Here is a 27,034-nt window from a genome sequence, read left to right on the forward strand (position 1 = left end):
TTGGACCAAAGGTATGGAATCATTTACCACTTATCATCCGTTCATGCCTATCGCTGGAAAGCTATAGAAAGGCATTAAAAACCTTCGTCTTTAAGTAAATCTAAGAAATCTATACGCCAGCCACTACATTCGGAACATTCTGAACATTTTGATTGTTCTGGTCATTATGATCGATACAAACTTAGTAATCATCTGCGCCCGAATGCAGTTCAGTCTGCCTGGAGCGTGTTTAGAAATCATCAAAATCAAAATCAAGGAGAGAATCTCCGGAATTGAGCACTGAAAAGGATCAACATACTTTCCTCTGCACCAGACGCAAAACGTACGCCAACTGCAACGGTACAGGGACTTTGTTGCCGGCGGCCTAACCGAAAGCAACACCTCCATCACGTCATCCAGGATGTCCCAATCCTTATATCTCAACCGCTCAGAAACCAAGTGTGAAGGTTGAGAGTCTTGACCTCTGGATGGAGAACCTGACCTTCCGCTAGCGAGAGAAGATCCTCTCTTTGGGGAAGACGCATTGAAGGACAGATGGACATGTCTAGAAGGTCCAGGGACCACGCTCTGCTGGCCCAATCCGGAGCAATGAGGATCATGCGGAACCCGAACCGTTGTAACCTCCTGAGGACATGAGGAATGACGGGGATCGGAGGAAACGCGTACAGCAGCGGGAATTCCCAATATACCACAAACACGTCTCCTAGAGCTTCTCTCGGAGTCAATTCCCTTGAGCAGTACCTTTCACACTTCTGGTTGGCACCAGTCGTGAACAGGTCCACCCGTGGGGTTCCCCAAAGGGCAAAGATCTCTTGAAGGACTTCCTGAGCTAGTTCCCACTCGTGGGAGACTGTCCCCTGCCTGCTCAGAGCATCCGCCGCCACGTTCTCCTTTCCAGCTAGATGAACCGCTGAAAGGGAGATTCCTTCTTGAATTGCCCAAAATGAGAGCTGCATTGCCTCTCTGCACAGAGGTAGTGACCCTACACCTCCTCTCTTGTTGAGGTAATGCATTACCACTGTGTTGTCCGTCATTATCTGAATTTCCTCCCCGTACAGATGGCAGGAAAGCCATCAGCGCTAGCCTGATTGCTCTCAGCTCCAAAAGATTGATGTGAAGTCTGGACTCTGATGGAGACCAACGGCCGCTGATCGACATATCGTTGGCATGAGCTCCCCAACTCGTAAGGGAAGCGTCCGTCACTACCATGACATCTGGCCATGGTTGCCAAAAGGGCTCTCCTTTCATCAGATTTTTCTCTCTAGCCCACCACAGAAGCTCCTGTGAGACCAAGACCGGAACATGAAGGCGATCCGACATCTTGCACGAGAACTGGGACCATTGAGTCCTTAGTGCCCACTGAAGGGAACTCATCCTCAGTCGAGCCTCTGGCACCAGAAAAATGCAGGAAGCCATGAGGCCGAGCAACCTTAAGAATTCGAACATCTGAAGAATGTGTTGAGCCCTCACCTTGGGTGGCGAGCACATCCCAAGGGCGTGTCCAACACAGACCATATTACTGGAGCTGCTGGGAAGGTGTCATATGGGACTTCTTGAAGTTGAGGGAGAAGCCCAGCTTGTGAAGGGAGTGGCAGGTGATGCTGAGATGATCTAAAGCTTGTTCGGGAGAACGTGCCCTGATCAACCAATCGTCCAGGAACGGGTAGACGTGAATCCCCCTCTGCTGAGATGCGCTGCAACCACCACCATGAGCTTGGTGAAGGCCTTCAGGGCGGAGGTGAGCCCGGAGGGCAGGACCCGGAAGATAGTGTGAGCCGCCAACTGAAAACCTCAGGTATTGTCTGTGCTTGAGATGGATCGGCCCATGAAAATAAGCATCCTGCAAGTCCATTGACACCAACCAATGCTGAAGTTGGAGGGCCTGAAGGATCTGAGAAAGAGTGACCATCTTGACCTTGTCCTTCCTGAGGAACTTGTACAAGTAACGTAAGTCCAAGATGGGTCTCAGTCCTCCGTCCCTTTTGGGAATCAAAAAATATGGGTAATACCAACCCTTGTTCCTCTCCGCCACAGGCACTGACTCTATAGCGCCTTTCTCCAGCAGGGCCAAAATCTCATGCACAAGGAACGGATCCGGAACCTTCAAAGAGTGTTTCCCCGGTGGATTGTCGTGAGGCCGGCAGAGAAAAGGAAGGCCGTAGCCGTGGGCTATTGCTTCCAGAGCCCACACATCGGAAGTAATGGTTCGCCACTCTTCGAGGTGCTGAGACAGCCTGCCCCTTACTGGTGAACCATGGCTCAAGGCGTCAGAGCGGTTTTAAAGCAGCTGCGGCAGTGCCTGATGGCAAAGAGGTAGCTGTCTGAGCGGCTTTGGCACCCCAACCTCCTCCACCACGAGTGAACTTACGTTGGCTCCTTTGACTGGCCATCCCTCGTGCCTTTCCAAATGATAAATTGCAAAAGGAACCACCGCTCCTTTGCTGTGCCCTATGACGAAAAGTCTGAGGTTGTCGAACAGCTGCGCCCAAAGATTTGGCAGCTGCTTTGGAGGTCTGCAACTTTTCAAGGTTCTCGTCCGCCTTGTTGCCAAAAAGATGTGACCCGTCAAAGGGCATGTTGAGAAGACGGGCCTGCACATCGGGTGCAAAACTGGACTTCCGCAACCACGCAAAGCTGCGCATCATGGTGCTCGTAGCCGTGGACCTTGCAACACTATCCGCCATGTCCAACCCAGACTCAAGGGATTCACACATGGCATCCTTGCCATCCTGCACAATAGCTAGAAAGCAAACCCTTTCTTCCCCTTCTGAAATATGCTCAGCCGCTAGCGAAATGCAATTCCACAGAGTGTGCAAAAATGTTGCACAGGTGGAGTTGGCTGATTTTCAGTGCCATACTCCCTTCTGAAAATACCTTGCACGCCCATCCATCCATGCGTTTGTTGTCCCTATCAGGAGGGATGGTAGGGTACGCTGCCTGCTTCGAGGTGGCCGTCGCTGCCTAGACCACCAAACTCTCGGGAGTGGGGTGTGTTGACAGGTAGCCGGGGTTGCTACTGGATGGGCGGTATTCCTTTGACAACGACTTGTTAACCGCCGGAATAGTCTCCGGGGCATTCCAAGTAGCAGCCACCCTCTTTTGCAATGCCACATGAAATGGCAACATCGGGTCAGTGGAAGGACCCTGATCCAAGATGTCGGTAAGGTCATCCTGATCAAATTGCACCGGAGGCCTGGACCAACCCAGGTACTCTACCACCCTCAACATCAATCTCAGATAAGAAGATTCGGCATGATCTCCAGGCTCTGGCTCACCAAACTCCATCTCAGGAGAAGTGCCCGGGCCACTGTCATCATGCAAAGACTGACGTAGATCCTCAATCCGACTCTCCTCAGAAATGAGATAGTCCAGAACTTTGGGAGTCCCATATGGAAGACAAAAAGGCCTAACATCCTCATCGAACCTCTCTTCATCCTCATAAATATTCTGGAGAGAATGAAAAAACTCCTTCCTAGGGAGAGGGGTACACCTCTTATCCGGGACGGGCTTCACAGATTTAGTAATAGCCTTCCCGGGAGGATCTACATCCAAAGGGGCTTCCATCGATAAATTGTGTCCAGCCAGCACCGATGGCATCGACGGCTCAGACGCGTCTGCGTCGACATTGGCGCTGACGACTTCGAGGGCTTGACCGGGGGTAAAGACCAGACAGACGCACTTGAGGGGCATGGCGCCAACGGCGTCCACACCTTCAAGGCTTTCGATGACTTTGTAGGCTTCGATGGTTTCGCTGGAGACAAATACCGCAACCTAGACCTCGCACGTCTCTGGCAATGCCCCGATGCCTTGTCCGAACAGGACCTCGAAGGCTCCCAATGCTTATTGAGCCATCCACCCGGGCCCGAAGGCACACAAGTTTCTGGTCGAGACCGTTCCTTGCTGGCTTCTACCGAAGGCGCGGATGGAACTGTGCCCTGAGACTGGAACAGCTGCAACATGTGCTTCCGAAAATAATCCCACTCCTCCGGGGTCGAGGATTTAGTGGGGCAGGTCATCTTTTTTGGGTAACACTCATCCGACGAGTTTGAGGAAGTTGAACGATGATGCCGCTTCCTGGACCGTTTTGATGAAGAGGAAGAGTGGCGCGAACCACTACGGGACCTGGACGCTTGGACTTCTTCCAACAAGGAGAGTCACCCTTTGACTCGCCAGTTGACAGCCCAGCAAACTTAGGCTTATGGGGTTTGGAAATGCGGCCTACCTTCAATTTCGCCTTACGTTCCTGCAAGGCCTTGGCAGTTAACAACTGGCACTTCGAGCAGTCGTCCGTAGCGTGGTGTTCGCCCAGGTACCACAAGCAAACACGGTGCGGGTCTGTGATGGACATCTAATACCCGCAGTCTGGACACTTCTTGAAGCCAGACCGTGGGGTCGTCTGGGTAGAAGAAGAAGACATAATACCGAATGCAATAGGAAACACGAGGCGCGCCGAGTTTTCGAAGCAAACACGTTTGTGGAAAAAACAGAACTGAGGCTACGGGCTCCGTGCGTACTACTCATAACATCAGATGATGTCACCGTCGACTGAGGCCTTCAAGGGACATCGACTCAACGCCATTGACGCAAGGGCGCCCTCTGCCGAAATAAATTCCAAAGCAGCACAGCTGTGGACATTGGATGTCATAGATGAGGAATACATTGGAGGACACAATCTATTCGAAGTAGAGGCTGCGGATGGCATAGGGGAAAACCTCAGGAAACAGAAAGAAACTGGAAAACCAGCTCACGTGCAATTGATTTTTTGGTGAATAAGAATACGGAACAAAATATCATAAATAGAGGCTGACTAGAGCTGTGGGTGATTGTATCAGATTGTGGAGCCTCTGCTTAGGAAGCGACCATATTAGATTGAGAGATACATTCACAATGCACGAATATCCCAAAAATGTCCTTTTAATTCTTAATAGTAAATTTCAAGTTGGTTTTCAGACCAGCCGACATGTGTTTCGAGCGTAGCTCGTTCTCAAGGCTTTGCTTTCGAGTGGGTTAAATCCAAACAGGAAATATTTCTCAACGGTGCATTGCCCTATTCCGTATCTATATTCCCTCGTGATTGCGGTTACTGGGAAACACTAGTTCCTGCACAGTTCGCCTTTCGGCTATGTCTGCGCTTTCAGCGACATGTTTTGGATATTGGCGCACTGTTAATGTATCTCTCAATCTTACAGATGGCATAGCTAAGTTCGATTTTAGGCAAGAAAGGTGCCAACACACACAGCAACTGGCACATCTAAATTCAATTTTAGCAGGAAGGTGGAAAACACATGCAGCAACTGGGCACATCTAAATTCGATTTTAGCAGGAAGGTGGAAAACACACGCAGCAACTGGGCACATCTAAATTTCATTTTAGCAGGAAGGTGACACGCGCAGCAACTGGGCACATCTAAATTCGATTTTACCAGGAAGGTGGAAAACACATTCAGCAACTGGGCACATCTAAATTCGATTTTAGCAGGAAGGTGGAAACACACGCAGCAACTGGGCACATCTAAATTTCATTTTAGCAGGAAGGTGACACGCGCAGCAACTGGGCACATCTAAATTCGATTTTACCAGGAAGGTGGAAAACACATTCAGCAACTGGGCAAATCTACATTCAATTTTAGCAGGAAGGTGACACGCGCAGCAACTGGGTTTAGTCAGAGAAAGGAGGAAGTTGTTGAGCCCTCAGCTCCCCTTACCTCGCCTGAAGAAAAAGGTGCTAGTACGGAAGAAATTGAGTTGTATCCTTTAAAGGAGTTGAAAGCGGTGACAGGGTTTAGTAATCCAATATACAAACCTCCCGCTTAAGCAGTGATCATAGTCCAGAGAAGAATAAGTGAAAAGAAGATCTGTAAGATCATGCAAGACAAAGAAGAAAAGTGTGAGCGATCAAATATATCGACAGAAATAGAAAGAGAGATTAAAAGATGGAAAGGAAAGAAGGATAAGGCTGACGAGGGAGCACTCGTGCAGAAAGCATGGATGGGTGGACAGATATTACTTAAAATCGATGGGAAAACCATCGAGGAAGTTAGGCAAAGAGAAGATAAGGACAAACAAGATAGAAGGGATAAAGAACATGAGAAGAGATTGACGAGCAGAAAAGGAAGAACAGGGAGCGACGAGAACAGATGTATCAAGAGGAGCAAGAGAAAAAGAAGAACGGGCAGAAGAGAAAATAAAGTATGATAAGAGACAGCGATAGAAGACAGGGAGAGAAGAGAAAGCAAAAGAGAACAGGAGGAAGCGCAGAAATTAAGGGACAGAAGAATACAGAGACGAAGAAGAGGAAACAAGGGAAGGAGTTCGGAGGGAAGAACGAAGGCAAGAGGAAGAAAGAATTAGAAGGGAGGCAAGGCGAAGAGAACTAGATGAAGAAATAGAACAAAGGAGAGGTCAGCAGGGTCTTGATGCCAGTGTCATTCATAAGGAGCCAATAGGGCTGAACCCAGAAATTCCATGGGATAGAACAGAAGAGTTCCTTCAAATAAAGGAAGCAACATCAGGGGCATCTAGAGTAGTATTGGAAGAAGAACACTTTCATACGGGAAGCATCTATAATAAGATCGATAAGGCCTATTAAGAATTAAAGGAAGGTAGCAACTATGGAAGTCGAGGGAGGAGGGATCAATCCCTAGCATTTCAGTCATGAAGCGAAGAAGAAATTCTGTTCAGTCATGAACATAGAGCATTGTCCTTAAGCAGACTGAACTCAGAGAAAGATGAAGGGGTTGATAGTCACACTAGTTGAGGACTAGACATGTGAGTCGAAGAAAGAGACTCCATCCTCAAGATAGGAGGAGGGATCATGTGCGCCTCTGTGGGAAGCCTACAAATGGATAAAGAAGTAAGATGGTCAGATCTGGAACAACCTAAGGACAGGAAGCCAGATCTCATACCATATCCAGAGCGTCCCTGAGGATGATCGTATAGTGAGAAAGGAGAATCGCTGCCATATGTGACCAGATCAAGTTCGCTACCATCAAGGAGACGGACAGGGACCATCGTCCCTGCCATGGATAGCCTAACAATGGGAGCTGATTGCGAGTTGGGGTTTACGCAGTTTCCCTTATTTGAAAAAGGGGGAGCAAGACCATAGTATATTCCATGGCCACAGATGGACAAGGATAATTTAGGGTTCAAGCAGCCGAGGGGCACTGGGAAATGGCTATACGAGTTAGAAAAAATGACAAGAGGAAACACACTGGCCATAGAGGACATAAAAGTTCTCCTGGCATCTATCCTTGGAGAAAGAGCTGATGACATATGGAGGAGAGCAGGGTATTCAAGTGTGACAGCACAAAACACAGTGCATGACGGAGCGCTGTTTAATAATTGCAGACCAGACGTATGGAGGGCTCTCAGGGTACAGTATCCTGATAGATCAGGTATGGGTGCAATTATGACACGTAAGATGAAGGAAGATGAAGACCCTATTATTTACATTCAGGAAATTCAGGAGAAATGGCGACCTGAAATGCATGAGCAGTAGAGAAAAAAAGTGGCATTATTTTACCACATTTTATGCCAGGGGTTACCTGAGCCCGTACAGAGACAAATGAAGAAACAAGTGGGAATGGAAGCGAAACCGTGGGATGAGATACAGCTGACGATAGTGCATCACTGTCGATTGTTGCAAGAGAAAAATAGGAAGAAAGATAGGACTAGAAAAATCGAGGAAGCCAAGTTAGTTCAGAACTAATTGTCCCAATTTGCCATAGAAAGGGCGGTATTGACAAGCGGAGAAGGATTGGGAATGCAGGAAGCAATGGGTAGATCGCGGGTGAATAATCAGCATGAGTTGGACCAATTTGGATATGGGTTCATGCCACGAGGCAGAGGTATGGGCTGCAGAGGAAGAGGAGGATTTCAAAATAATCGAGGTGGGTTTCAGAATACACAGAATGAGAATCAGAGCACCCAGGGAGGATACACCAAGGGGGACTTGTCAGACGAGCACCCCAAGTATGTTGGACTTGTGGGATGACAGGGCACATTGCACTCGTATGTGGGAGCCAAGGGAATGTACAGAAGGGACAGCTTATCCTCCACCATATAGCACACAAACTAGGGAAGGTATGCCCAAGATCAGACATTGTATCAGACACAAGTGCCACAAGTGTAGCAGGTACAGCAACCAGAGTAAGTGCAAATGAATCCACAAAAAGGGCAGTCACAACATTCCCCCATGCAGACACAGCAGTATGCAAACACAGGACAGGTGCTGACACCCAGAATAGGAGGTGTCACTGTGGTAGGAGGAAATCCTTTCACAGGGACGAGGATGAGCCTATACCCACAATAGGACAGCTCACAGGGTGACTTCATGTGTTCAGTCCTATCTGTGACACCAGACCCCCAAGAGGAACCAATGGTAGATGTGACGATAGGAGGCAAGTCTTTTTCTTTTCTAGTAGACACTGGGGCTACTCGTACATGTATACAAGAGTGAAAATATCTAATGTCGGGAATGGCCATGAATGCTCAAGGGTTCTCTGGAGCTACGAGTCGAGTTCTTTATACTGATGAATTACCAGTCTCTATAGGAGAGTTGATATGTCTGTTCCTTTGTTATATTCACGACAGACACCAGTTAACATTTTTGGAAGAGATTTGATGACAAAGCGTAACATGACGATTTCATTCACTGATCAAGGGATAGTGTGTTCCACTCTGGGAATACACTATTGAAACATGGCAGAATGTATACTGGCGTGTACAGGTCAAGTGGCTCAGCGCTGCGTTCAAGAAGATCGAAAGGTTTTTCTATATGGGGTGAGCATTCTACTGACATGGCTACCTGGCTTAGTGGGACAATTGTGAGGATACCTGATGAGTTCCTGTTTAGACCATGAATACCTATGGACAAAGAGGGGGACAAACAATCCCTATAGAATTGGAAGCAGCCATAGTACGAAGGGAAATGGCAATGCTCAAAGGAGTGACGATGAGGGTAGACCATGGAGAACAATAATAGCTCTCGAGGACAAGACTGAACAGATGATGAAGTGGTGTTCTTTATGAGAATCACATACTGGAAAAGAATAGAGAAAAGGGAAGTCCCACAGCGAATGGCGATAATGCGGCAGCGTCCAGCATATTTTCAGGAAGACTTGGAGAAGGTGCCATGGGTCCTTTGGACCACAGGCCCTTATGACGTAGGTTTATTAAAGGGAATTGGGGAAGTCAAAATAAAGCTGAAGCCAGGAGCGATGTTACCTCGAGCAAGACAGTTCCCCATGTCTCGAGAGGCAGATGAGGGTATATTTCAGAATATTTCAGCACTGATGAAGCAAGGTATTCTGGTACCATCAGAATAGACGTGTAATACTGTGGTGTATCCGAACAAAAAATCTAAAGGAGGGTCATGGTGATTTATACAAGATATGAGACCGATTAAACAGATTGTAGACGCAGAGTTTCTTTTAGTTCCTAATCTGGCGACGATACTGTGCAGTATCCTAGTGGAAGGTCGATATTTCACGGTGATCGGTTTGAAAAATTCGTTTTTCGCGGTGCCGTTGCACAAGGACTCACAAGACTTTACTTCCTTTACGTTTCGCCAAACTCGACTGAGTCCCCATCGATCTTTAACAGAGTCCTACAGATGGATTTAAGCAATATTGATCTTAAGAGTGCGTTGATACAGTACGTGGATGACATTCTAATTTGTAGCACCACGGAAGATGAGTGCCGACAAGATTCTATTCAGTTGATGACTATTCTAGCAGACAAGAGATACAAGGTAGACAAGGAGAAGTTACAATTCTGCCAAGAAGAGGTGTTATACATAGGGCAGTTGATCTCTAATGCGGGAAAGAAGGTGACACCTGAAAGAGCTGAGGCGATTATGAAAACCGCATAGCTAAATACAGTGAAACAGATGCAACAGTTTCTGTGGCTATGCAACTATGTTAGAACCTGGGTGTTTGATTATAGTTCATACACAAGATAATGATCTAATATGATAATTTATTTGTATCGTGCGCATACACAAGTGTTTCAGAGTGCGACAAGGCAAGGGAGGGGAAGAAGGGAGGACAAAACATCAATCTTACTAGGCCCAGTGACATTGAGAATGCGCAAGTGCAGGGGAGAGGGAAGAGGGAAAAGTGCAAGGGGGAGGGGCGAGGGGGGAGTGGAAAGTGCAGAGCAGGGATAAAACAACACCTGGTAGTGCAGCCAGCAAGGTGGCAAGTGCAAGGTGCAAGGTTAAAGCGCAGGCAGGGGTTTCTAATTCGTGCAGGTAAGGGGACTGTAGGGTTGCAGATACAGACCCAAGTGCAAGGGTTGCCAAAAGGCAGTGCGGGTGTGGCTAGGGTGGGCAGGGACATGGGCCCGGCAATCAGAGGGTAACCAGGTGCCCGTTGCCGAAGCAGACAGCTCAGCAGGGGAGAGGAAGAGCAAAGGCAGAAGCAAAGAGGAAGGTCTTGAGGTGCTTCCGGAACTGAAGATGGTTCTCCTCAAGTTTCAGAGAGACAGGGAGGCTGTTCCAGAGGGAGGCCACAGCCGAGGAAAGAGATCGACCCCCAACTCGTTGCTTGGAGAAGCGTCTGAACCTTAGGGAGTTAGAAGTGGAGGAGCGAAGAGCTCAAATGGGAAGGTATTTAAGGAGGGAGAGTTGAAGGTAATGTGGACCCAGGTCCCAGAAAGCCTTGTGGACAATGCAAAGGGTCTTGAATTTAATCCGGCAGCCACTGGGAGCCAATGAAGAGATTTCAGGGCTGGAGAGATACGATCCCAGGGCTTGAGGCCAAGGACAAATCTCGCAGTCCTGTTCTGGATGAGTTGCGGAGGGCGGAGATTAGAATCAGGCAGATTTAGAAAGAGGCTGTTGCAGTAGTCCAGCCTAGAGAGAACGAGAGCTCTAGAGACAGTGAGCTTCTGGGGGAAGGAAAGGAAAGGAAGAATACCTCTGAGGAGGTGTAGTTTGTAGTTTGACTTCTTAGAGACGTCAGAGATGTGAGGAGAAAAGGAGACCCCTTTTGTAAGCTTTAAAGAAAGTACAATTGAACAAAGTAAAAGTAGAATGGACTGAAGAAATGGAGGAAGGTTTTGGGAATTTCCAATTATGCTGAGGAATTTTATTTATTTTCGCACACAAATGGGACAGTCATGACAGCAGTGCTTACACAAAGGACCACATTGGGGTACAAGCCTTTTGCATATTACAGTGGGATTTTAGACCCAGTTATGAGAGGACACTTTCCTTGCGAACAGTCATTGGCAGCTGCCGCGTTCGCAATTGAGAAGTCTATAAGTATTGTCATGGGCTGCTCTATGACTCTCTTCGTGGAGCATGCTCTGCTTGCCATTTTAGAGAAACCCAAAGGTACACTGACATCCCAAAGAGCTTCAGTTTATGAGGTAATGATTTTGAATCCAACTATTAAGATTGTAAGATGTAAAATAGTGAATCCTGCCACATTTGTAGCTGAGCCAGTAGCAGATGTCGATCATGTGCATGACTGTTCTAATTATGTTGAATGTTATGACGATATACCCCGTGTGAAAGAAAATGTTTTAGCAGGAGGGGAAATTCTGGTTCTTCAAAAATTGATCAGACTAGTGGGGAAAGGCATTCGGGCACAGCGGTAGTGAGACACAAATTAAATGGAGAATTTGAAGTTGTAGCAAGTGCCAGACTACCATCTCACTTGTCAGTGCAAGCAACAGAATAAGTAGTGCTTATTGTTGCACTCAAGAAACACAAAGGGCAGGAAGTGACGGTGTAGAGTGACTCCGCCTATGGGACGTCAACCGTACACACAGGGTTAGTACTTTGGAAAAGGAGGGGCTAGCTCCATGCGGATAGCCCTCCAGTGCAACACACATCCTTATTGGACAGGCTTATTAAGGCACTACAATTCCCAGTGGCCATAGCGGTCGTTAAGTGCGCAACTCACACTAAGCAAACAGATTTTATCTCTTGCGTGAAACAAAGCCGCAGAAGCTAAAAGGGTTGCATATTCTCCAGATATCTCGAGTTTCGATACTCCGAGTATTAAAGAGAAAATAGTCACAGCCATCTTAGTGGAGGAAGGGTTTAATAAATTGTCGATAACCCAACTAATGGAGATTCAAGGGAGTGCACCACAGGAGGAGCAGGAATTATGGAAGCGAAGGGGGTATTCTTTATCCCCCACAGAAGCATTATGGCAACAAGATAGCACTGGAAAGCCGGTGATGCCAGTAGCGTTATTAAAGGTCGCACTTGAACAGCTGCATTACCCACTGCATGTAACTAGGGAAAGGCTTGCTGCTATGATTCGGAAGACTGGTCCATTCAGAATTTGTTGGAACACGTTGCACTATTTATAGTGAACTGCATTGTGTATCAAAGGTTTATGTCATGATCACTGCTTCCAAGGAGCCAGGACCAGCCCAACGTCCTTGGAAGCAGGCCCCTAACCCTAATCCTAGGCACCAGCCGGTCCCTACTGGGACCTTTTGGACCTTGTCCTGGCGCCGGTGGCACCAGGCTCATCAAAACCATTGGTCCCGGCACTGGAAGCGCCGGGCTCATAATTGGTGTGATAGTGCTTGGGTGGACTTACCTGCAGCAGAACATGCTGCTTACTTACCAGCCACTTAGAAGCCCTCTGTGAACAGGAACTACTTTCTTACCTGGGTGGGGCAGCTCCACTCCCTGGATACAGCACTGGAACTCTTCTGGAAACTGGAACTCTTTTCTTACCTAGACGGGGCCGTGGAAGAAGACGCCTCATCACTCCAAGGCTATTTAAACCACACCCGAAAGATGAAACGTGCTTCGCGTTATTATGCATCTGCAGCAGAACGCTCACCGAGTCTGTTCCAGCCTTTCTTATTTCGATCCTGAACCTGCAAGAATTATACTTACCATTCCTGTATCCAGTCATCATCAGCACCTGCAAAAGACAAGAAACAACAGGTTAGCAAGGCAACCTTTACACGCAGTGCTTACTCACCTGAACCATCGGCAGCGGCCGTGTCTTCACGCTGCACCTTCGCCTGCAAAGACAAAAGCATTGTTATACTTACCGGCACGCTGTGAATTCCGGATTTCTTCATTCTGCATCGCCGCCTGTGAAGACAAAGTATTGTTACAATTTACTGGCATTCCGCGGACTCCGGTGCTGCAAACCAACATCTGAAAGACAAAAGAAAAGACATTAAGCAGGTATTTACTTACGCCCATCACGCTCGTCGCAATAAAACGCCTGCGAATACTCCGGCGTCTCTTTAACACGAACTAAGCTGCAAGGAAAGAGACAGTTAGAGCGCTTGCCATACTTACGAATTTCCAGGTGCTTCACTCCATCTTCCATCTCAAGAGTCCTGCAATACATAAGGGAAAAGCATTATACAGAGTCTTCAATATTAACGTGTCACGCATTTAAAGACTATAAAGACAAAAGGTGTCCAGAAACTCACCGCTCGTGCAGATAACGACGGTAACCATCCTCTGAAGTCAAGAGGCCTATGCTTCACCAGTGAAGGAACTGGCAACGGCACCCTGCATCAGACGCAGATGGAGAGCCCAGCATTCACCTATCTAAGGTGAGCACGTTGACCTGGGGGCTCTACGAAAAAGCTGGGAAGAGAGAGAGAGAGAGAGAGAGAGAGAGGGACATTCAACAACCCAGACCATTAACCCCCATATTCTTTCACCTGCAGAAACCTCACTCTTCGAGTTCGACACACAGTGCGAAGAGGTTCGACCCCAGAAGCTAATCGAGTCCTGCACATCACTTTTCGAGTCACAGACACCTTCCTGCCAAGACCCGCGCCTCCGTGGGAATCAGGTGAGCGTTACAGTTTATTGCTGGGCATACACTGAGAACAATTAGAGGGGTAATACCTTGAGCGAATGATCCGTTTCACCATTTACATATTGACTATGTTGATATACTGCAGGTGTGTAATGGATATAGGTATCTATTAGTGGTGGTGTGTGTCCTTTCTCTAGGTCAATCGAGGCAGGTCCATGTACGCATCCTTTTGCCACTTGTGCAGCGAAGTTTCTAGTACGCAAAGTATTCCCAAGATGGGGTGTGTGTGAAGTGCTGAGATCCGACAATGGGCCACAGTTTGTGAACTAGGTGTTTGAACAAATAGGGCTTCTATTGAACATTAAACACAAGTTTTCTTCTGCTTGTCACGCGCAAGCAAACAACGGACTCCTTAAAGAAAGGATTGCCAAGATTAAATTGACTTTGAAGAAGGGATGGCTATGTTACCTACCCTTAACTTTATATGCCCTTCGGAATCAGCCTGGTTCAGACCATCACCTCACCCCTCACGAGTGTGTGACAGGGCGGAGAATGAGAACGCCTCTTACACCTCCGTCTAGAAATAGAAGTGATGCCCAGAGCGTAGCTAAGACTTTAGGTGATGAACTGCATGATTATTTGACATGTGTGATCTCTGGCATCTCTCTCATTTCAGATCAACTCAAGCGCCATGGGGGTCGGTCTCAGAACACAGATGAAGACAATTCAACAATCAGATCAATTGAACTTTTATCAGTACCCAAGTTGTATGTTGGTGATTAAGTGTTGATGAAGAACTTCACCAGAAAGTGTCATGAGTCAAGCTTTAATGGCCCCTTTTGTGTTGAAAATATAACCCCTTCAGCTGTGAAGGTCCAAGGGAGACGAGCTTGGCTTCATTTGGGCGACATGAAAGTCTATAAAGGTGAGACTCACCCTCCCACTGTTCCCATCCAGAAGCAAGACAAGAAGAAGAATGTCTGCTTGTGGAGACTAGATCGATAACGAAGAAGAAGGACAAAAAAGCAACACCCAGTGAATGATGCAGCTTTAGTTTGGACTAAAACTCAAGTGACACTCCTTATAGATATTTTAGCAACAGTAGAAAGACTTGCAGCAAGTTTTATTAGGCCAAAAATGAACTCTAGAAATACATTGAAGCATCAAAGTTATGCCTAAATGTCAGTTCTTGAGCAATAATTGGAAACAAGCTCAGTATCCAGATTCATTTCATTTCTTGTTGCGTACCTTTTCTAAATAGTGAACCCTCTGGTACTCACTGATAGTGATGTGCATCAGCTTGTGCTTGCTGTATTTATATTTATACTTCAAGCTTATCCTGCTCTTGTCAGAAGAGACGTTCATACTTGCACCTTTTTTTTACAGGATCCTTAAAATGGCCCGGTTATTAGAAGGCTGCTAATTGCAATCATTGAACAAATATTACAATTGCAAGTGTAAAGAAATCATTTGATAAATTGTATTAAGGATGAGAAATGTGGAAGCTGCGACGGTTCTAGAGAAAGAACAAGTACCAGGATGGCGCAAAAGGTGGTCGCCTGTGTTTTGCTACATAGTATATGCCTGCACGATTGCCCACTGTGTTTCTTTTCTTCTTTTTCGCAGTCTCTATCATACTGGTACTCCCTCTGAGGCAGAGATCTCTATGGCTCACCCCACTACGGGAACTGCTTTTGGTTTGCTTACTTCCACTGGGGTGGAGGCTCCTATGGCTCTCCCTACTGTGAAAACTGCTTTTGCTTTGCTTTATTATTATTCAAACACTGACTTTGTAGTGAGACATAAGAGAAGTGCAGAGGAAGATAGTGAGGGGAGAAATACCTTTGTAGACGATGCAGCACACGTGGGTAATAACATGTGGTATCAGCACATGAGAAATATGGGAGAGAGAACATCTAAGGAGAGTTGCTATGTCTGCGCTCTCATCCCCTAAGCCATGAATGCAGCGCAAACTTTCATCTCTAGAGAAGTTCCAGAACACGAAGTTAGGTGCCTCGTTCATCTTGCAACATGTATGACCAGAGGACACTTCCAGGGAAGTTGGGCTACTTTACGATGGAAATCAAAATGGTCATTTCCGTTTCAGGATGATTATATCAAGACTTCACAGATGGAATAGAAACCTGTATGGGAGAGCAAGATGCTTACGTACCCTGCGACAGGACAGGAAGAGGTAGTCATTACAGACATGAAGAGGTTGAACTGTCCTGATAAAACAGAACTAGCTGGATGGCCTGGATGTTGGGAACAAAATCAAGTCTTTGTCTATTGTAGAGAAGCAGCCGAATGCCTATACAGGAAGTCCCACCCCTATTCTGCCTATATGCTGGAAGCCGTAAATTGCAACATGTGTAACACCAGTAATAGTAACTATAACACGAAAAATAATTGAGACAAGGTATCCGTTGTGAAGACCCTAGGAGAAGTACCCCCGGAAGACTGGTGGTCTCCTAAAAGGAGCGTCTGAAGAAGTGTGAAGATGTATAAGGATAAGCTGGTGACGTCACGAGAAGTGAGTGTGACGCACTGAAAAGGATGACTAGAGAAGAGTATGCATAGGTGATATAGAATCTGATGACGAAGTAAAGAATCGAGAAGACTTTCATATGCTGAGCAGAGATTGCATGTGTGAAGAGCACTGCAGAAAGCACAAGCCGTTTTTACAATTCTACAGATGCTGCAACACAAGTAGACTAAGTATTCATATGGCTGGCTATACGTAGTATATATACTGCAGGTGGTGCCGCCAACATACATGTATATGGAGTTCTGGACATTCGATAATATATTTTAGTAAGCAAGTCTCCATGAAGAAAGACGGATTGTGTGTTGCAGCAAAGAATAGGCTCAAATTCGAAGCATGACCAAAGAGGTTGTCTGGCTTGATGTCAAAGACTGGAAGCAGCCAATAACTGGTTATCAGCTGTGAACAACAGTAAAACGGGAGAAGCTGAGGCATCCCTTGATAAGTTGCAAGGAGAGAACACCATCGGTGCCAGGTTTCTTTATTAAGGACTATTTAATACCATAATACGAGCAAATTCACGGCCTCTGATCACGTGAGCCGAGGGTGAAAATAGACGATGGGCATGGTGCACCAGATTAAAGATAGCGAGTTCAACTCCCTTATATTCCCAGAGACAAGAAGCTACTACAAGGCCGAGTTCAAAGCCAATGTAAATGGCAGATAGCATGGGTGATGAGAGATGTCAGGCTAATTAGGTGGGGAGATACGGTCAAGTCCACCTACCAACACCTGGGGTACCAGTTTACGTGCTGCTCGAGCATCGAATGTTCCAGAAGGGTACAAGCGTGCCAACCAATTGTAGAAGGCCTTAGCAATGGCAATAGTTTGGGCTTTTGCAGGTGTTGATCACATGCTAGTGGGGTGCGAAAAACAGGATGATCAATGTCTTTACATGCTACCCGTGATGCCTAATTAAAATATAAAAAAGCACTGCAGATTGAAATGTGCCAAAGATAAGCTGAAGCCTCCTTGTTACTTACAATTTTAATTTAGGGCCTTGTTAAAATGGTCTCAGTAACTGGAAGCAGCAATAGTTCCGCAGCGTGCCAGGTATGTGCAGAGAAAAGCACAAATCCTAAAACAGAAAATGGAGAGTGTCATTACCATACACAACAGAAAGTATGCCGCAGAAAGTAAACATTCAACTTAATGAGGTTTGCAGAGGCCTGTTAACAGATATAGACCAGTGAATAATGCTAGCTACATATCTGTAACCTCTAATTGATGGCATAAACTATATTAGTGACATTGATTGATAAGTTAATGTCATCGATGTCAACATTATCTATTCTATTTTAAAGATGCTAGTTCAGTTGTACTTTTAACCTTGCATTCTGGGACATGCAGTGTTACGTTTTCCCATTCTAAATGCACGACTGTAAGCATGTGTTTTGAAAGCGAGATGCTGTGCTCTTTGTTTCACACAATGAGCCGTTCCTTTGGCCTTTCACGTTCTGCAATGAGTGTGAATGTACCTGCTCTCTTGTCCCGTGCAGTCAATCTTTTTCTGGGACGTACACTATTCACCCAGCGGGCTCTGTTTCTTACCCACTATCTGCCCGCTGATTTCTATCCTTCTAACTTCTCTACATGCAGAACGTGCGGCCTCTCACTCGCTGTGTGTAATATACGTCACTCTGACGTGTACCCAACACATGCAGTTTGCTTGTACTGCGGCAAGCGCGCCAAATGCTTTCTGGATGCTCAGTGATCGCCTTGAACTCCAACATCTTTGGTGCAAATTGTGATTAAAATGCACTTAATATCTTATGCAATAACAGGCCTCTTGTGCATTCTGCCTATAGAGAGCGCATTGCACAACAACCCCCACAAATACCCCGTTTCATATCACAATTCTATGTCAAGACCGGAGGCTCACATTATGCTTCTCTTTCTTTAATCAAAACACGTAAAGAAAGCTTGGCAGCAAGATATTTTTGTGTACCTGAGCACAGCAGGTAATATGCATAAAGAAGGTACAGCCAAAGATATATAATAAAACACAATATATAATGAAAAAAACAATAAACACATTAGACCATATCCATTAGTCTCTGGGGAAAAACAAGAACTCCATTTCCCAGGGGACTTCCCTTAAAGTTCATTCAGAGGTCACCAACATGTGACATTAGTCCTCCAATAGGTATGCAGGTCTCCTCACAAACAGTCCTGAACATGATGTAACTTCCTCTTTCTTTGCTGCTCACAGCAAGAGATAAGTACATTCATATCCAGCACTGTTTATGAAGTGTTTATGTTATTATTTCTGTTATTATTTAAATATCATTGGTAATATTATTGAACTTGATATTATTACTATATTGCTAACGTTTTAGCTTGTCCATTATTCTTGCCTGCTTCGGCTGCGTGATTTATTTCTTTTTTTCTCCTCCGATGCCAGCTGCTTCCTGCTGGCGTCGGAGAGTGTGCATATTCGAACTCTCCGCTCGCGATACATTCTGAGGCTTCTCTCAGCGTTACAGCTGATTGAAAGTCCGCTTGAGCGGGCCCTTCCAAGTACTTGCGCTCACTTCCCCGGCCCAACGAATTCCCCACAGGGCTCGGGGAAGCCGAGGCAGCTGAGTCATACACGCGGCACAGCCCCCAATCCACCAGGGGGAGCTCCTGCTCTCCCTGGTCCTTTTCTCTATTTCCCGGTGCTCGCGAGTGCATTTCCGTTGCAGATTACAACGTATTTGCAATTGCGAGCGCCGGACACTCTCCTACTTCACTAAGTGATATTTTAATATATTTTAATATTTTTTTTTAAAAAAGAGAAGAAAATCAATCTTACAGTAAGCAAGCACCTTATAAGCAGTATCATCTCAGATTCTCTACCCTTACTGCTGGCCTAGAGAGAAAGTGTCCAGTGAGCCCAGAAAAGAAAAAATTAAAAGAAAAAAAAAAGAGGTGAGAAAAGTGCTTATAATTGACAATGGCAGCACAGTACTCCCCTGAATCAGATCAGGCTTGGTCTGAGTGTGGGGAAGATACTTGCTATATTGATGAAGTGGCAATGGCAAATAGCCTGCAGAAGGTGCTGGGATATTCAGTTGAGACCAGCATTAAAAAGGCCGTAACTGACATGCTCCTACCTATTCAGCAGCATCTGGATACTATGGAGGAGCACATGCGAGAAGCCTCTCCACCAGGGAGGAAAAAGACCCAAAAAAGGAAGCACCTTACAAAAGGGGGATGTAATCCTGCTTGCAAGAGCAGAAGCTCACCGACTCCCCTGAGCCAGCCAGAACCTGCCGCTGCTGCTGTATCGGACGCCTTCTCCAGGCTAAAGAAAGCCTTCATGAATAGGAAGGTAACCCCTTTCCATGATGGACCTTCTTACCCCGAGGAGGACAACAGGGGTACTAGACCCTCAAGCCCGGAGGGAGATAGACATGGCATGGAAGACGACCAGAACAGAGGCGTATATGACGCCGATCACTCTTACACCTCCTCTGATGAGGACATTCAGATTGTGGGTTCGAAGCCCTCAGGCTCGGGGATTGTGTCAGCCCCCATCCCCAAGAAGACAGCCGGGAATCAATCAATCATTTTCAAAGGGAATGTTTGCGCCCGAGGACTTAATACATCCCAGATCCACTGACTGGGAGCCGTCTTCTAGGACAGCAAAATACATCTTTACCAGACTATGCAAGCCCCTCGATAAAGAGGTCAGAGCCAGACTCCGGGCCGAATGCCCCCGTCCAGAAATTCCAGACAAAGTGGCTCTTGCCCCAGAGCTAGATTCTAAAATGATTACATTTTTGGGGAAAAATGTGAAAGACCCTAGAAAAGGCATAGACCGTGCCTGGAAGTCCTGTCAGGACAAGGTTCTGGACGTTACTGGTCCACTGGCTAAGATCTTGGACCTGGCTGAAGCAGCTATCGACACAGCCGACCCCATTGAACCGGTGATTCTCTCGGGTTGGGCCCAGCAGGCCATCTGCCTACTAGGAAATGGCAGTTGTGCTATATCAACTGAGCGTCGTAAAGGCATCCTGTTTAAAATCGAAACCAAGTTGAGCGAGCTAGCAGACACAGAGTCAGGGGCCGCTGCTCAGGGTCTGCTTTTTGGGGATTCTTTCATGAAGGAGATGTCGAAATTTGTCGGTACCTTCACCGCATTGGACAAAGCTCAGGCCTCCATCAAGAGAGTCTTCGCTTCCAAAATTTTCTCCAGGGCCGGACGAGGTTGAGGTCGCTCCTCCGGCCGTTACTTTTTCGATAAAAGACCTCAACACTCCAGGGACCAGCATAATGCCTGGCAAGAGGGCACCAACACCTTCTTACCTTCAAGGGGACGTGGAAGAGGGTGTGCCTGGAGATGAGCGGCTAAATATCCAGCCCAGCAACAATCCTCAGGTCAGTGTACTCATAACTGCGCCTGTGCCTCAAGCGCTTATAGGGGGAGGCTAGCTATCTTTGTGAGAGCTTGGGATACCTTATCGGGAGATGTCTGGGTGAGAGACACAGCTCGCGGTCTGCACTTAGAGTTTTTTGCACAGCCCGTCCAACTCTGTCGCTCTGCCCCTATAGTGATGTCCGAAATAGATCAAATAGCATTAGACAACAAAATACACAGCTTATACTAAAAGCAAGCGATTCGCCGCTGCTCACGTCAAGGAGGCTTCTTCAGCCCCATATTTCTAATACGCAGAAAACAGATGGTGCGGCCAGTGATAAACTTAAGAGCTCTCAATGAGTTCATCGTTTACCACCATTTCAAGATGGAAGGAATACACATGCTCAGGGACACCCTGAGACCAAACGATTGGCTCATGCGCCTAGACGTGAAGGATGCTTACCTCGCAGGGCCCATTCACCAGGCACACATAGGTTATCTGAGCTTTTCATGGAGACAAAGAGACTGGTAGTTCACAAGTCTACCTTTCGGGCTCTCTTCAGCACCTTGGGCTTCTACCAAGCTTCTAAGGCCAGTAGTAGCTCATCTAAGAGAACAGGGCATCCGACTTATAATTTATTTGGACGACATCATCTTCGTGGCTCAATCACAAGAGCTAGTTCAGCGGCAGACCAGGCAAGCCATAGATTTACTACACGGCCTCGGCTTTCTCATAAACTGGGAAAAGTCAATTCTTCATCCATCCAGGAACCTGGAATTTCTAGGGTTCACGGTGGATACTCAGAATGCTCAACTCCGCCTCCCAGCTGCCAATATTCACTCCACCAGACAGGAGATCCGCAGACTCCTGCGAGGAGTCTCTTTTCTCTTCGGGAGCAAGCAAGAGTAATAGGTTTGCTATCCTCCTCCCTCCAGGTGATATTTCCCGGTCCCCTTCACTACCGAGAATTGCAGAGATTCAAGGGTCAACACTTAAGGCACAGCCTTTCTTACTCCCAACGTCTGACACTATCAACTCAGGCGAGAATAGAGCTCAACTGGTGGCTCACTCATATGGAAGCCTGGAACGGCAGAGCCATCTTCGGATCCACCCCAAATATCGTCATCGAGTCAGATGCCAGTCGCTCTGGTTGGGGAGCGAGATGCGGCTCTGTCGCCAAGGAAGGAACTTGGTCTCCTCAGGAGCTGGAGATGCATATCAACTGCTTGGAGCTCCTTGTGGGCTCTTTCGCACTGCGCTCTTTTGCCAGAGGCAGAGCGAGTTGTTGTATCTTGCTGAAAATGGACATTTCCGCGGTAAGATACATCAATCATCTAGGTGGCACCAAATCGAGGCCTCTAGCGGAATTAGCCAAAGATTTTTGACATTTCTGTTTGGAACATCGGATTTCAGTCACAGCGGAGTATCTCCCTGGCCTCACAAATGTGGTAGCGGACTAGTACTCCCGTCATTCCAGCGACTGGAGGCTCAACAGAGAAGTCTTTCTCCGCCTCCAAAGAGTTTGGGGTCCTATGTCCATAGACCTCTTTGCTTCCAGACACAACACCCAGCTACCAGTGTTTTATAGCTGCAGGAGGTCGGATCCAGCAGCAGCTGCAACAGACGCATTTCGGCAACAATGGATCCAGGGAATCCATTATGCCTTTCCCCCATTCACCATGATAGCGAGGACCCTGGCGAAGGCCCGTCAGGAGTGCACGGATCTGGTCCTCATAGCACCGGTCTGGACCTCTCAGACCTGGTATCCAGTTCTTCTGGAACTTTCTTCATCCAATCCTTCTACCCCAGTTTCCGGATCTCCTACTGGATCCATCAGGGCAACGTCATCCCCTTTTCCTCAGTGGATCACTGATCCTAGCGGCCTGGAGGATTTCAGGTCAAGATGGAGAGTACCCGGCATGTCACGCATGGCGGTCAGCCTTATCGAGGAAAGCTGGGCCCCTGCTACCCTTAAGAGGTATTCCAACTCTTGGAGCGCCTGGAGTTTCTGGTGCCGAAAAAAAGGATTGCATCCAGTTTCAGCACCTATAGAGGAAATCCTGAATTTCCTAGCTTCTTTAGTTGAAAGAGGTCTCGCCTACAGGACAGTTAATGCCTATTGTTCAGCCATTTCTGCTGGGCATGACCTCGTTCAGGGGGTTCCAGCAGGAGAGCATCACCTCGTTTGCAGATTACTCAAGGGTATCAGACTTACAGTGCCGCCCCCGTCCAGCTACGACAAGCTTTGGGACGTTAACAAAGTGTTAACTCTTTTTCTGTCATGGCCACATAATGAGGAATTATCCTGTACGGCCCTATCCGGCAAACTTACTACGCTGCTCTGCCTAGTTTCTTGCAGGAGCGTCTCTGACGTCAGAGCTCTCGATCTAGCTGGCAGGATCTTTTCTCCTGATGGTATTGTGTTCCATATTCACAGGAGGACGAAATGCAACTCTAGGGTGATTTCTTATCCCGCTTTTAGAGACCAGCCCAAGCTTTGCTTAGTTAAATGCCTGAAGGTTTACAAAGAAATTACAGCCCCACTTAGGACCTCTCCTAATGGGCAGCTATTGATAGCTCTGCGTAAACCGCACAAGGCAGTTTCCGCTCCAACTTTAGAACGCTGGGTGCTTTGGACTCTATCTCAAGGAGGGATGGTGCGCTCCTGTGAAGTGGCTCGAAGTGGCTGTTCGTGCTGGGATACTCTTCAACACGGACCCCGGTACGCAATATATTCACATTCCCCACGGAGCTCTCCTGGATCTTGTGGACTTTATGGACTGATTCGCCTCTTCTACTATAATTAACTGCTACTGCAGTACATTATATATCCCTAATCTACTGTTTTTGTATTTATTTTAGAGTTGGTCACGCCCCTTTTTTCTATACGCAATAAAGTTGAGCCTTTGCGCGCTCCAGCGCGCGTGCTGCTGTTAAGTGGCTCGAAGTGGTTGTTCGGCTGTTCGCTGTTCGCAGTGGGACAGCGTGACAGCCCGGCACGCCACTCATTTGTCTCTAATCGAATCCTCGGATTGCCAACATCGATGTGAGTACAATGTTCACCTGTTGAATAAGCTTTGAGCTTTGACATCAATGATGTGTTTTTAGAAGCTATAGCCTTTTTTACTTACCACATTGTCACACTACTACTCGTCTCAGTGTTCTTTTGCTGATTGTCTTTTCTAATACTATTTTACAAGGTAGCTACACATCGCCAGCATCTTTCTCTCCAAGACGGCGAGCGATCCTCTTACATTTGCAACCGCGGTTGTATGTCACATTTTGTCTAGATGGAGTGTAGTGTGGCATATCGTGGCAGATTGTGTACTGTTCTGTTTCTACCTCGGAATTTCTACAAGGAGACTCACCACACTTGGTATTGTCCTAGCTCGTTATATAAGTTTATTATTGTAGTTTTCGTTTTGTTTAACTTGTTTGCACTTCATGTTTGGTTCTTTCACATTTTAGACATTTCACAGATTTCTTTGTGTGTTCATGTGCTAGTGAGCCTGTGTATCTAACGTGCCATGGAGTTGAGAGTGCAGTGTCTGCCAGTGCTGTACTTTGCCATCTATAGGGTGCGTGGTATTTCACCTCATCCGAGTGCACTGTCTCAGTGTCTTGTGTTCATTAGTGAAAGGCATTTAATATCAAAAACAGTGTAATGGCAGCTCACCAAAAAGAACTGGAGATGCATAAGAAACTTAGAAATAGACGAATATGTATTCCAAAGGTGATCACGAAGCAACACAGATTCGATCCCCGGGTCCGCGCTTAGAAACCTCTGGGTGTTTAAGCGCGTTATAAATAACGCAACTAAGACAAAAGAAACAATTACGCACTTAAAAAGCAAACAATTCCTGTAACAGCGCCTCGATGCCCATGGGCCGTGTGAGCGCTTTAAAAATGCAAAAAAAAAAAAATATCACACGCCCTATTAAGTCTTCCTCCAATGGCAACCCAATTACTGCATATTTTCCCATATCTGTACACCCTATTGTACCTGATCGTGTCACCAATGTTAGCAATGTGATGTTAATAGCCGAATCTACTGATGACTTGATCTCAGAAATATCAAATGTGCTCGGCTGTGTGAGCTCCAAACTAATAAATTATGTATTGGGTGGATGGCTATCTGTTAAGCACGAGTCAGCTTTAAGTGCCATATTAGACTATCCCAAAGCAATATCTGCCGTTGTGGAGAATGCTGCTGTAGATTAAGATCATCCCTCTTCTAGCTTGCTCGGATCCACTGATTGCGCTGGTCACCCTAGACATGCTGCCCCTGTCGCGCTAGTTGACTAGTCTACCGTGCCCCTGGACTCCCTCATGCAGCAACCCATTGACCTAGCCAACTCTCAGTTAGAAGAGATGGAATTAGAATATCTCTGCCAAGTCCTCGATCGGTCGATTGGAGAGCCCATCAATACCCCTTTATTCTTTATGCCCCCTTCTAAAATGGCTATAACCGCTAATCTGAAAATGTCATCTCCTGTGCAGCCTAACCAGTTGACGGTGAATGCAACTAGTCTCCATATCATTGAGCCTAGTGTTCCGTCCATTTTCATGTTTAATTCACCCACCAAAACACACCACCCTTCTCAAATAAGCCTTACTCAGGGTGTCACCACTGACCCAGGCCCAATGATTGAGGGTGGCGATAATGACCAGAGTATGACATCTGATGATAAATTTGAAGCACTTAAAAACCTCCTGTCTAATCTACTAGCTAAATGTACTCTTTTAGAATCAAAAATTGATATTCAATCATTATTGATTCATACTAGTCTCAGGAGAAAATGTGACGTTCGCTGTAATACAAAGATTCTCCCTGCCTCGTCTGCATCCCCTCCTCAGGACAAGCTAATCACTAGAAAGGCTGCCTCACAGGTATCCTGGGCTACACTACCAAAGCAGAAACCTCGGTTATTGAATTGTGTTCACCATGCATTCATGTATGGGAATAGACTGACTTTGCGTAGAAAATGCATTCCTCTGCATGTGCCCTTTCCTTCTAATAATCCCCCTTCTGCTATTCAAACTGCTTGCCCTCACATTGAGCCTACTGTAATCGTATCTCACTCTGACCAGTCTGGCGAGCCATTTAGCGCCACCACCCACTAATAACACTCTTGCTGCGCGAAAAATTGTTAAAACAAAGAAAATCCAATGTATCAAACGAAAAAAAACACCATTGTTGATTCTGTTGAAAACCGGCAAATGACTACACCGAAGGAATGGATCACAGGTAATAGTCCTGTCGGTGATAATCCTAATCCTTGTTCTAGTTCATTGCCCACAAAAAAGATAGTAATGATGGCGGCTCTTCAACTGACCCAAATTCCAGTTGATCGGCCGCAACATCCACTAAATAGATCGGCCATACTGAAGCTATTTAATGCAATCGTACCACTATGAGTAATAACTTCAAATGATATCCAATTAGTGGACCAAATTGATCTTAGTAACCATTATACATCCAATATTTGCTTCCAAACTGATGCTACCCTTAATTATCTTATGGGGTTTGAAGACAACCTACTCCAAATGGTTACATCGCTCAAAGAGTTAACATTCCAATCATAAAAAGACCTCTTGTTATTCCATTTACCAATACACCATCAATGACTAATAAGGTTGACTGGGCACCTAAATCTAAGCAGCACATCAATACTATAACTAGACCGATAATGTTGCCATCGTGGCCCCCCCCTGTAGTGTCTAAGACCGATGGCAAGCGATCACAGAAAGATGTACCTGAAGGCTATTGGCAATGGTTGCCCCTATCATTTAAAGAACATTTTTCAGGCTCCCACAATTGACCAGGGCATCTTGAACTGCTCTATGCATGGAATACCCGTGGCCACTCTCATATTTTTGAAGTAGATGGACTATTATGCGATATAGATATGTTTTCAATTGCGGCCCTTCAAGAAACCTGGGTCACAGCTAAGCTCCAAATTGATGATAGTTGCACGGTCCATGAAGTAGCCTCTAAAGGCCATCTAGGACGTCCTAAGGGGGTGGCTACTAATATCAGTTCAGGCCCTATGGTCTATAGTTAAATTATCCCAATATACACCCAATGCATTAATTGCTCAGATCTCACATGCAGGGGGGAATATTATCATAATAAATGTTTATGATCCACCAAAGATGTCGCTAATATCACAAAACATGAAAACAGTTGAATTTATATTAAAGCGTTATTCAGATCATCTTCCCATATGGCTGCTTGGCGACTTTAATGCCAGGATAGGTGAATTGAATATAGCTGATTTTATATCCTCCGACTCTCATAAATCCGAGGCCATTAAGCCAGCATTTAATACCCAAGAGTAATACATTTACAACCATATAACATGGTACGTTTAAATGGCCTGA

At 46.4% G+C, this 27,034-nt stretch overlaps 1 protein-coding gene across 1 annotated transcript in view; it reads right to left on the reverse strand.

Moving 5' to 3' along the window:
• LOC138480718 (zinc finger protein 845-like) overlaps positions 1 to 27,034 on the reverse strand; it is a 143,820-nt gene that overhangs the window by 48,169 nt on the left and 68,617 nt on the right. The window contains exon 2 of the mRNA XM_069612424.1: positions 17,288 to 17,382. The gene's annotated coding sequence lies outside the window, so the exon portion shown is untranslated. The remainder of the gene's footprint in view (positions 1 to 17,287; positions 17,383 to 27,034) is intronic.

This window comes from Ambystoma mexicanum, chromosome 5p, assembly GCF_040938575.1.
Source record: "Ambystoma mexicanum isolate Mex_15411 chromosome 5p, UKY_AmexF1_1, whole genome shotgun sequence".
In the NCBI taxonomy this organism is placed as follows: domain Eukaryota; kingdom Metazoa; phylum Chordata; class Amphibia; order Caudata; family Ambystomatidae; genus Ambystoma; species Ambystoma mexicanum.